This window comes from Gobio gobio (assembly GCF_949357685.1).
Source record: "Gobio gobio genome assembly, chromosome: 13".
NCBI lineage: Eukaryota > Metazoa > Chordata > Actinopteri > Cypriniformes > Gobionidae > Gobio > Gobio gobio.
In genome coordinates, this window is record NC_137106.1 from 21,392,020 (window position 1) to 21,405,197 (window position 13,178).

Here is a 13,178-nt window from a genome sequence, read left to right on the forward strand (position 1 = left end):
ACTGTACAGAGTAAGATGACCGAATAGAACTAGACTAGTCCTTTTTAAATCCAGATAGTTCTTAAAGATGCACAAAATCACTTAATTATTGCACCTAAAGAAATGTAAAAAAAAAATTACTAATGCACCTTTAAATCACCACAATAAATAGCTACATGTATTGATTCATTTAAAAGGAAAGGGAAAAGGAAAACCCAAAGAAAAGAAATGAGAACTTTGAGAGACCTGACTCATGACAGGAAGTTCATCCTCTTCAGGCTGAAGTGTAGCGATCTGAACACATCAAAATAAAATAAATGCTATAGGACAAGACAGTAGAAAGAAAGCAAAAGCACTATACAGCGCAAGATGCCTGTAGAGCACTAGTCATTTTTAAGTCCACATGGGTTTTAAAGATGCAAAGGGTCACAATTTTACGCCTAAAGAAATACTTTTTATTTATTTTATTTTTTTCACCATAATAACAGTTAGTTATAATAGCTGTTTATTTAATCCATGAATGGCTAATGCGAGGACATTCAAAACCGTATGATGGTATTTTAAGAAGAAATACAGGTTTGGAATGTCATGAGGGTGAGTAAATGAAGACAAACATATTTGAAATGCATGCCTTGACCCACCTCTTGTTTTTGGGCACAGTTGTGTGTCTTCAGTCTGAGACTGGCTTCTTCAAATGACAACTTAACTGGAAAACAGCTGATGTTATTGTGCTTGCCCATCTCTGTGAATATTTCCTCAAGTGTGATTTCAACTGGGAGTGTGAGCTCATTCTCAAAGATAAGGACAACCCATTTCTCCTTTTCATCTGAGGAGAGAATAGAAACCATTTTACATCATTTAAATCTTGAAGCAAGAACATCAGTCACATTTCATCATGGATAGACTGCTGTAGGTTCATATTTGCGACTCACTCCTGCTCTGGCAGTCACACCACACACTTGAATCATCTTCAAACATGTCTAGCTGGACCTGCAGGTGAAGGCATATCTCAGGTGTTGTCTGTAGAAACAGGGCCGGCAGCTTCTGCACAGTGCACCATTCACAAGCGATCACATCTGATGCCTCTATTCGTCCTGTTAATAAAATAAGAGAAAATGTAATATTAACACCATGAATCATTGCATATTTGGAATGACTGCAGTTACTCAAATGGGTTTACTACATGTTAAAAAGTTCAAACCTATTCAAAATGTTCATTTTCTAAACAAAGCCTGCTGTTTGAGAATGTGCACATGCTTTACCTTCATTTGCAATCTCAATGTAATCCACTGCAAACTGTAAATGAAATGCATAAACAGTATATGGGATTATATCAGAGGTTGAATTCTGATCTATGCATTATGAATTCAGTAAACCTCGAAACAATATTACAGTGCATTGGGGGGTCAGAGCATCAGATCTTCTGAATGTCTTGGTCAGCGTTCCAACTTTAAAACATCTAACGCGGAGCGTAAGACTGTTTATTCTCTGTGCATCATATCTCTTTGGCCGTTTTGGCGACATGGCCTTCTTGGCAGTTGGATTTTTGACACGACGGATCAGGGTTCCAAACTGTTGGTGTGGGGAAAAAAACATCAGTTTTAAACATCAAAACATTACAAGCAAATTTTTTTTTTTCAGTCGTTCCTTTTATACCTCATCTCTCATTCGATATTTCCGTTGGATTTGTTTTTTCGGAGACGAGTCATCAATGAATTCCTTAAAAGTGCTTTTCTTGTGAACCTCAAAAGCATCTGTTAGCAGATGAAAAAAGAAAAAGTTTGACCTTGTTTTTGGATGAGTATGATTATTTGATACATCAGGCTTATATGGCTCATACAGTATAATATGATATAGGAGAATATGGAGCTCATACTCAATAAATACTCAATTGCAATATGCAATATGGTGCGGTTGCTGATATTTATATGGCCAAGAAGAAAGATGAAATTCGGATAAAATAAATATCACTTGTCACTCTCATATACTCAATATAGTAGTTTTTACTGTGGGGGGCAAAAAGCGTTGCTTAAATGACTGATGTATCATATTTGATACTCACTTTTTTAACTAAAAGGGGAAAAAAATGCATTTCTAATCAAGTAAACCTACGTTGCTTTAGTCTAGTAAGTGTTCATTTTGAAATATTACTACCAATGTAAAAGTATTCTTAAGTTTACTTTAGAAAAATCAGTAAAGATTTCACAGCAAACGGCCTTTTACTAGATAAAAAAAAAAAAAAAAAAAGCATTAAAAAGGCACAATATGTAGTTTTTCGCTGCTAGAGGTCGCCTTTTCAAAACAAAGCATAGCTTGATGACGCCGAGATTGAGCGCAGATTCATGGGACATGTCATCTTTACCTTACAGACGGTAGAAAAGAATTGGGACGGGACTCGGGCAGAAATCATGTTTACGGATGAAATTACTGTTCGAGAGCAGGGGAACTTTTATTATGTCACAGTCGCCGCTTCCGCTTCCGTATGTGGGGTAACAGCAATTTTGATCATATTAGATACATTTGAGTGTGTTGAAAGTTATGTACTAACATTACTCTGTGTGTTCGCTCTGCAGCTACTATGAGACACTTGTTGCACACTGTAGTAAACTAGATCGATATTAAAGGCCCACTGAAGTGCTTTGAAACACGCAGCATTATTCAATGTGTTGACGTAGTTTCCCCTGAAACGGCTCCAGCTGTTAGCAGCTCCTCCCCTTTTTGGAAACAGCCAATAGCGTTTCGTTAATATCAGTTTGACTAGAGCCTTTCTGTTTGGTAAAGCCAGAGTTTCCTCCTAATCTCTAACCGTTTATCATCATAATCTCCTCCATATCTCTTTGAAATACAGCATTCTGTGCAGAATTTAAATGGGTCCGATATGTTTTGTTGTCTGCGCCGACTCGCGCCTATGATCCTCTCTGCGTTCTCGTGTCTGTAGTCAACGGCTCTGCTCTAGACTATGTGTGTGCGCTGCAGCGGTACACACATAGTTAAAGTAACGTGAAACCACACTTCATTCGCCTCAACTGAAAGCATATTTACACTGTCTGAATCGTTTCCCATCACATGTATAGTGCGCTATGTGCCATCCACCATAGAAAATAGTAAATGTGTGAACAGCAGACCGATTTCGCCGCTTCAGCGTCTATTTATAGAGTAGGGGGCGGGCGCTTCAGATTCTAGAGCGCATTTGATTGGACAGAAGATGTGATGAGAAGGTGAAGTCTGCGATGATGTCATCAAATTCTGTGATCCATTTTAACGGAAGCGAGTAACTGTACGTTTTGAATGCTTATATCTCCTAAATGCGAATTTTGTCATTGTTTTGGAACACACCAGCTTATTCATAACCTTAAGGCTAACATACGCTAAAAAAAACTTCCATTTTGATTTCAGGGGGCATTTAAGCACAGGAAAATATGGTACTCGCGGTAAATCAAGAAAACGAGACACAAACAATAAACGTGTTGAGGTATATAACGATGATTAGTTTTCCTTTTATAAATGTATCCAAACAGTTGCTCACCTGTCTAATAAAACACATAATATATTAAAGCATCTCTGGTGTTTCCATGGTTTCTACAAACTAAAACCGGAAATCGAGGGTAAGGCAGGTATGATGTCATTGATGGGCGATGTACGGACACGTTTCCTGTCCTGATAAAAAAAGGCTTATTTCTCTGGATTTAAACATTCTTGGAAACATTTGGGATACTGTAAGTACAGAAGTCAACAAAATATATAACACTGTTCTAGTGGTTTTTGCTCTTACATATTGTGCCTTTAACTATCAATCAGCTGTAGGCTACATGCATATAGTACTGCAGGTTTTCCAGCAAAGTTTATTTATTATGAGGGTTTTTTTTTTTTTTTTTTTTTTTTTTACAATTTAATCTACCTGCGTCAACAGATGAAAAAAGATCTTCATATTCTGTAGCCATCAAGCTGTCAGCCAGTGTATCTCTGGTCTCCTTGTCTGCATTACTGGACGCAACTGTATAGATCCCAATGATACAGTTTGAATTACAGTACCACAACAAACGAAACGAGGAAAATATTATAACCAATGACAGGCTTATTAGAATGCGAGAACCGTCCTTACCTACAAAATGACTGTTGGTAAGAGGTTTCCTGTAGGGACAAAGAGTCAAGTCACATTCACTTTCCTCAGCAAATCAATACAGTTTAATCCTTTGACTATTTTAGTGACGTGAAACCTTGTGTCACTCCTCCAACTGGACTGCAGCGCGTAGTTGAAGCGTTTGAATGGTTGTTCAAAACATCGTGTGTAAGGTTGAGCTTTGCTCTTAGTGCTGACTATTGAGTCAGGCTGGTCACTAAAATACACATATATAGAATTTATGTGATAATTTACGAGTAAATTCATGTTTGTGATATTAAATTCGTTCAAAAAATACGCACGTCAGTATTGTTCGCATTCCGAGCAGATTGCGTCCGATGGCGTTTCCCTTCAACGGTTTGATTTTGTTTTTACGATCTTGGCCAAGTGGACGTACCTTGTCCAAACACAGAAACACGGAGATGACCAAAGTAACAGAAGTTAGAGTGAATGTGAAGCTTACCTTACTAAAATAAAGTACGTTAACTAGAAAAATATAAAACATCAAATTGTTGGCTTGCTTTCCCATCTCCAATGACTCGACAGAGAACGCCAACTAGCATACACTAATTAACGAGTTTCTCACCATTTTATAGTATTTGTTCTTTAGGTTGGCCCTCCGACCAACAAATAAAAAAAATAAAAACTCTTAAGCTTTACGTAACGTAAACGCATCAGTTGCTCTGATGGTGGACAGCTGTTTGTCGTACCGGTTGAGATTTTGATTCAACCAGTGAATCGAAGCTTTTGAATCTTTTCAGTTTTTCATTACGCTCATGTGGCGATATGTTATGATCATTGAATCATTTACGTGATTCTTTAAAAAAAAGCCCAGCCCCGAATCTTTTACGACCACAACAGACTGCCTTTATTTCCTTCCTACACAAAGAGTGTTTGTTACCATCAAATGTTTCCCCGCAACTGACAGCAAAGTACATCTATGGATTTCCTTCAGTTTTTTTCAATTGAATTTTTTATTTTATTTTTTATTTGTATATGTAAAAAGACAACAAAACAGTATAAATAAATGATGTCGCTAGTTAACGGATTATTCTCGTTCAGATTCAAGGAGACGTTTGAAGTCCACCCAGTGGACAAATGCTCACTCAGAGCTCACCCTGGATTAAAAAAAATAAAATAAAAAATAAATCTAGAGAGTAGGCTACATTAGGATAAACAACAACAAAAATAAATAAATACAATTGAAAGATAAATAAACATAAGAAACTTTATATCAAATAAAAAAACATTACAAAACACAACTACAGAAGAAGAAAAAAACAAGAGATAAATAAACAGGAAGGATGAATTAAATAAAAACATTAAAATGTTTACAAATATTAACGTTTCACAGCTTTTTTATTTTTAAACTTTGTTTTTAGAAATCGTTGAACTTCTGCCTTCAACCAAAAACAATGGTTTGTTTCCCAAATATTTACATTTATGTATAGGGGGAAAAGTAACTTTTTACCCACTGTGTAACTTTTTCTGTGAAACAAAAGTTAGAATAGTTAATCAAATGTGTCAAGAATAGTTATGGTTTTCAGTGACAATAACAAATTATAAACCAAGTATGAGAAATGCCCAGAGTTTTCATGTTATTAGATTTTTAACAAAAAAATAAATACAATTTTAGCAGGCGGTGTAAAATGCCCCCACTCTGACAGCAATTTGCTTTAGTTTACAGCTAAATTAGATACTAGCTTGTCTGGCTATCACCAGACCAAGCTACCCAGTCTAAGTACAAGCATGTTTTAGCTTAAAATAAAACATCTAACGCGGAGCGTTAGACTGTTTATTCTCTGTGCATCATATCTCTTTGTGAGGTAATTAAAAAAAATATATAAAGTCCAAATATTGTTATTAAACCACCTATTACATTTGATGGAAAAACAAAGAATGTGATTTTCAGAACTTTTTGGTAACAGTTATGATAGTGGGAAGCGATGCTCCACACTAGGTTTGGGGAAAATTGTCATTCTGAAAATATAATTGTATTCCCTAACTGCAGACCATGCTCTTCTCATTTCATAACTGTGATGTTCTGCAAAACAACACGCTTTAAAACACTTTTTTACATACTGTTACTATGGCCTATCACTGAAATCCGTTTTCTTCCAGGTACGTCACCAGTGTATGCTTCGCGGCAAAAACTTCTGCATCACTCTGCACTCTAAAAAAAAAAAGGTTCTATATTGCACCAAAAATGGTTCTTGGCTCGTAATCATAGGGGAACCTTTTTTAGTGCTATATAGCACCAATTTTGGTGCTTCAGTGGTTCTTCAGTGGTTCTTCAGCGGTTCTTCAGAGGTTCTTCAGCGGTTCTTCAGAGGTTCTTCACCGGTTCTTTGACTAAGGTGCTATATAGCACCTCTGAAGAACCGCTGAAGAACCACTGAAGCACCAAAATTGGTGCTATATAGCACTAAAAAAGGTTCCCCTATGATTACGAGCCTTTTTTTTTTAGAGTGTGGTCAACGTAGTCCATAGCAACAACAAAAACGTATCTTGATTTTATCTAGTGGTTATTTAGGGAAAGACAGTAGGGAGGGGTGGGGGTTTACCCCATGAGGACATCCCCTACCCTACTTAGCACACTCCAGCATGCTATTGACTCCAGCTCAGAACTTGAACTCAGCATCAGTTAGCTTAGCCATAGATTAATTCACTTCATCAGACAGACAGGTGTCGACCATCTGCTACGTAGTATTGAAGTGAACGTTTGTCACCTGTGAGGTCAGTGACCTGTGAAGTTTCCAGTTTTGCACAGCTACACTGACCTCTTTGTTCCTGATGTTCCCTTACGAGAGTACTCTCGTATTGCGTTTTGCTAAAACGCAAGGGGGAATTCCTTTTCCTCGAGATATTGAAGCAAATTTTTATCCAAAAATACCTTTTATACGTAGTGCAGCTGCACAACTCTCAGCAGGAAGCAGCTGCGTGCTGATTGGCTGTGCCGCTGCAACTGCAGCAACCTATAGCGAGACCGTGGGGCGGGACGGACCAATCAGGTCCTTCCAAATTCCCGCCACAAGGGGCAACAGAATTTGCATAGCCAAGGGTATATAAGACCCACTCTCGCAAGGTTAGTCAGATTAATTCTTCTTCAGCGACTTGCAATCGTTGAGCTCCGGATCGAAGCCTGCCGTCGACACGCACCCAGCGGAACACGCGGCCTGAGGACGTCGGATTCTCCGCCTTCAGCCTGCCTTCCAGCTGCGCCATCCGGCACTATATCCTTTTCATACCTTACTGTGTTTTACACATTCAAAAAGAGCACGAGACGTTGTTGCAAATGTCTCGTTCCTGCGCCTCGTGCAGAGGTTTCATCGCGGACGAGGATCGGCACATCATCTGCGTGTCATGTCTCGGACGAGACCACACGCAGGCTGCACTCAACCAGGGCGGCTGCCCTGAGTGCGACGAACTGGCGCTGCAGACCCTTCGGGCTCGGCTCGCCAGCTTCGACTCGGATCCCGTCCCGTGCTCCCAGCCTCTAGAGCCACGGAAGAAGAAACGTCGCGACCAGAGGCCACCGGAGCGCTCTGACGAGCACACGCCGGGCATGTCCCCGCGTGCCTCGCCATCGCCCGTCTTGTTCGTCGACGAGCAGCACAGCTCCCCTCGCATGGCGGCTGCTGCTGTTTCGTTCGGCGGACCGGAGGAGGAAGAGGATGACAGCCTTTCCCTTGCTGCATCCGGAAGCGGGTGGTCGGATGCCGCCTCGGAGCACGCCACTTCGACGCGGACGGCTAGCGGCGTCATAACCTCAGTTGACGCTGAGCTTATGCGCTTGCTCACCAAGGCCGTGGACGACCTCGGCATTGACTGGTCTCAGCCCGAGGAGCGCACGAGAAGCCGACTGGATGAGTGGTATTTCGAGAACCGCCGTCAACCGACCGCTCAAAGACCCGCTCCCTTCTTTCCAGAAGTCCACGAGGAGCTAACAAAATCGTGGAAGGCGCCATTTTCTTCTCGCGCCAAATCCTCCTTTTCTCCAGCGCTCTCGGTAGTCGATGGCGCTCAGAAAAAAGGATATCAAACCCTTCCTCCCCTCGAGGAAGCCGTCGCTGCACACCTTTGCCCGCCCTCCACCAGAGGATGGCAGTCAAAGACTGTGCACCCTTCCAAAGCCTGCCGCACTACGTCCAGCCTCGCCGGTCGAGCATTCGCCTCCGCCGGCCAGGCGGTGTCAGCGCTGCACTCTATGGCGGTGCTTCAAGTCTTCCAGGCCAAACTCCTCCGTTCCCTGGACGAGTCTGTTCCTGACAACGAGGCTCTGAAGGATCTGCGCGGCGCCACTGACTTGGCCCTGCGCGCCACCAAGGCTAATGCTCAGGCGATCGGCAGATGTATGGCCAGCCTGACGGTGTTGGAGCGCCATTTATGGCTTAACTTAACTGAGATGAAGGACACGGACAAGACCGCTTTCCTGGACGCGCCCATTTCGCCTTCAGGATTGTTTGGTTCCGCCGTGGTTGGGTTCACGGAGCGCTTCACTGAGGCACAGAAGGCTTCGCAGGCAATGCGACATTTCCTGCCTAAGCGTTCCAGCTCCTCCACAAGCCGTCAAGCTAAAGCTGGACCAGCTCGCCAGCCTCACGCGGCTTCCAAGCCCGGTCAGCGTTCCCGCTCTACGAGCCGCAGCAGACCGCCGGAGCGTCGAGGTCCACGACCCAGCAATGTGTCGAAACCTGAGCCTCCGAAGCCGTCCTAGCCAGAGGTATGAAGAGAAGGCGGATAGTGCTCGATTTGGCCGGTGCACCGCCTCGCTCTCTTCTAAAACGTTCCCCAGCTCCCTTCAAGGCGGCTGGGAACGCCACATTCACAGCCAACGAGCCCGCAAGCAAGCGCGCTCGCCTGTACACAAACGGCGTTTTCACGGCGACCCATATGAGTCACAAAAAGAGCTTTTTCTCTGTAGGCAGTGTGCCAGCATTAAAGCATGTACCCCTACACTCAAGCACTCCCCCATGTTCCCCAGCCCCCTGCACTCAGGTGGTTGGAAACATTACTCTCACAGTCAACGAGCCCGCACTCAAGCGCGCTTGCCTGTACACAAGCACCAATACTCTATATCCCCCGGCCCCCTGCACTCAGGCGGCGGGAAACAATTCCCTCATAAGCGCCAACTTAGCGCAAGGTTATCGGGCCACCGAGTCCCTGTTACTCAGCGACTCGCCCCACAGATTAATTCAGCCCCTGGCTTCGAAGGCCGAGGCCTGGCGGGCCATTCCCGGCATTTCGAAATGGGTGTTGAACATAATTGAACGAGGTTACTCGCTACAGTTTGCTCGCAGACCACCGCGCTGTCGCGCTGTGGAAGAGACAACGGTGAGAAGCGACAAAAGTCACGTGCTTCGAACCGAGATATCAAAACTGTTAATAAAGGGAGCGGTAGAAGCCGTACACCCCTCACAGAGCGAGTCGGGCTTTTACAGCCGTTACTTCCTTGTTCCAAAAAAGGACGGTGGTCTAAGACCCATCCTAGACCTCAGACATTTGAACAAAGCCCTTATGAAGCGCCCGTTCAGAATGTTGAGAATGAAACAAATCCTCGCGCACATTCGCCCGGGAGATTGGTTTTTCACTGTGGATCTAGAGGATGCCTATTTCCACATACAAATAGCCCCCCATCACAGGCCATTCTTGAGATTCGCCTTCGAGGGGAAAGCTTACCAATACAAGGTGCTACCTTTTGGTCTATCCCTAGCCCCTCGCACGTTTACAAAGTGCATGGAAGCGGCGCTAACCCCGCTGAGGCTTCGGGGGATGAGAATTCTCGACTATCTCGACGACTGGCTCATAATAGCTCAGTCAGAGATACAGTTATTAAACCACAGATCTTGGCTTCTCAACCATTTACAATGCTTGGGACTCAGAATCAATGTGGCAAAGAGTTTATTGTCTCCCACACAGAAAGTTTCGTTTCTGGGAACAGTATTGGACTCACTGCAGATGAGCGCGCGGCTGACGTCACAGCGCGCACTCTCTGTTCGGAACCGAGCGGTTTCCCTCAGGTCCGGTGCACGCATTCCTCTCAAATATTTTCAGAGGATGTTGGGTCTCATGGCCTCGGCGGCGCCAGTGCTCAGACTGGGTCTGTTACACATGCGCCCTCTACAGCGCTGGCTGAATCGCCGCGTTCCAGCTCACGCATGGCTTTCGGGCCGATTACGAATCAGGGTAGACCACAGCTGTATGTTAGCTCTGGCTCCTTGGAAAAATCCCGCCTGGTACAGGACGGGCGTGAGTGTGGGCACTGTTACGAAGTGGAAAGTTATCTCGACAGATGCATCCAACCTAGGTTGGGGAGCCCTTCACGAGGGCAGGCCGATCTCCGGTCTCTGGTCAGACTCGGAGAAGAGCCTTCATATAAACTGTCTAGAGATGAAAGCGGTCACGATATCGCTAAGAGCTTTCCTTCCGTACATAAAACACCACCATGCCCTGATCCGAACGGACAGCAGGTCGGTGGTAGCCTATATAAATCGCCAAGGCGGTCTGAGATCTATCGATCTGCACTCAATGGCGGAAGAAGCCCTAATATGGGCAGAGCACAATCTGAGCTCGCTGAGAGCGACTCACGTGCCAGGCATTCTGAATTTGGGTCCGGACATGCTGTCCAGGGGCAAAGTGTCCCCTGCAGAGTGGTCTCTTCACCCAAATATAATTCAGATAATTTGGGGCAAGTTTGGAGAGGCAAAAGTGGATCTTTTCGCCTCACAAGACAATGCTCAATGCCGAATATATTTCTCCAAGCACGAGGATGCGTTGGCCCACGAATGGCCCAACCTTCCTCTTTATGCTTTTCCCCCAATCTCAATGTTAGCTCAGGTCATAGAGAGGATCAGGGAGAGCAATTGCGCTGTGCTTTTAATAGCCCCGCTTTGGAGAAACCAACCTTGGTTCTCACTGCTGAGTCAGATGTCAGATGCAGCTCCGTGGCCGATCCCGCTGAGGAGAGACCTCCTCATGCAGGCGGAACGGCAGATCTGGCATCCCCGTCCCGATCTATGGGCGCTTCATGTTTGGCCCATCAACGGGTACATGAGAACCTTTCTGAAAGCGTAATGAATACTATTACTGAAGCTAGAGCCCCCACGACTAGGCGGCTCTATTCAGGCAAATGGTCAGTCTTTTCAGACTGGTGTAAAGCGCGAAGTCTGACCCCACATGATTGTGCAGTGTCAGAGGTGCTTACATTTTTACAAGAGCTTCTGGACGCGGGTCGCTCCCCCTCCACGCTCAAAGTTTATGTGGCTGCTATAGCAGCGTATCACATTCGAGTGAACGGACTGTCACTAGGAAAGAACGATCTCATTGTTCGCTTCCTTAAGGGGGCTAGAAGGCTTCACCCACCTCGCCCCCCTTCAGTCCCTATATGGGACCTGTCCACGGTCCTGGATGCCATGAAGAGCTCTGCATTTGAGCCTCTGCATTCAGTGAGCTTAAAGCTCCTGTCACTAAAGACCGCTTTTCTGCTAGCGATCGCATCAGTTAAGCGAGTGGGTGATCTGCACGCGCTCTCTGTGAGCGCCTCGTGTCTGGAATTTGGGCCAAACGACTCCAAAGTCGTCCTCAAACCAAGACATGGATACGTACCTAAAGTGCTTTCAACTCCGTTCAGAGCACAGGTCATTTCACTTTCGGCACTTTCATCACAGTTAGATGAAATAGATGCTAATTTGCTCTGTCCTGTCAGAGCGCTGAGAATATACATAGAGCGTTCCGCTGCTTACAGGCAAACTGAACAGCTCTTTGTGTGCTTTGGCGGCCGCACCCGAGGGTGCGCGGTTACAAAGCAGACCTTGTCACGTTGGATAGTGGATGCTATCTCACTGGCCTATGAGTCTAAAGATCTCAGCTGCCCCTTAGGCATTAAAGCCCATTCTACTAGAGGCATGGCCTCTTCGTGGGCTTGGTCTACTGGCATTTCTCTGAACGATATCTGTGCGGCGGCAGGCTGGGCCTCCCCGTCCACTTTTATCAGATTCTATAATTTAGATGTTCCGGCTTTACAAGCCGGGCTTCTTGCTGTGTAAACAGATTTAACCCCTTAAAGGTCCTGTTCTTCGTGATCCCATTTTTCAAACTTTAGTTAGTGTGTAATGTTGCTGTTAGAGCATTTATAATACCTGTAAAATTATAAAGCTCAAAGTTCAATGCCAAGCGAGATATTTTATTTAACAGAAGTTCCCTTTCAAAGCCTACAGCGAACGGCTGGTTAGGACTACATCCTGGTATTTCCTGCTTTAATTACGTCAGTAGAGCAGTATGTCGACTAACCTCCGCCCACAAGAACACGCGAAAAAGGGGGCGTGGTCTTGTTGCTCCCGCGTGGAGAATAGGAAGTGTTGCGTTCGGTTGCGTTCGTATAGTTTGTTTGTTGCCATGTCGTCGAGACGCTGTTATTTTCATCCCGGAGTCAAGTCACCTTTGTTTGGCTTTCCCAGGGACGCTGTACTTAGAGATCATTGAGCGCATGCATCCCCGTTATGGTGAGAGGCGTGACCTTTCCGGTAACGTGCGCTCTGCGTGCCCTAAGCTGCTGTCGAATCACAACACGGGAACCGCTGGCACAATCAGAACTCGTTACGTGTTTCTGAAGGAGGGACTTCATAGAACAGGGAAATCTTTCAAGCCGTTTTGAGGACAGTGAAAACAGCAGTATACAGATAAGTAAATTGTGTGAAAAATACTGTGTTTTTTTTACACGCGAAACATGAACACATGTTATATTGCACACTGTAAACACAATCAAAGCTTCAAAAAAACACGAAAAACGGGACCTTTAAGGCTCGATACGTCCGGCCTGGGTTGAATATTGTATAAGTCATAAGCATATTCCTTATACGGCTCGAATTATCTGGCCACTCATTATTCCTGACCCGACTATGTCTGGTCTATTCTTATTATTGCACGTATATCGTGTTCATTCTCATTAGGGCCCGACTCAGGTCTGGCTCACTCTGAATTATTGATATCATATTACGGGCCCACCTAGGTTGGCCTGGGTTTGGTGTCGGCCTTAGAGCCATTAAGCAAGCACGGCGTTTTGCATTGGTCCCCCTTGCGT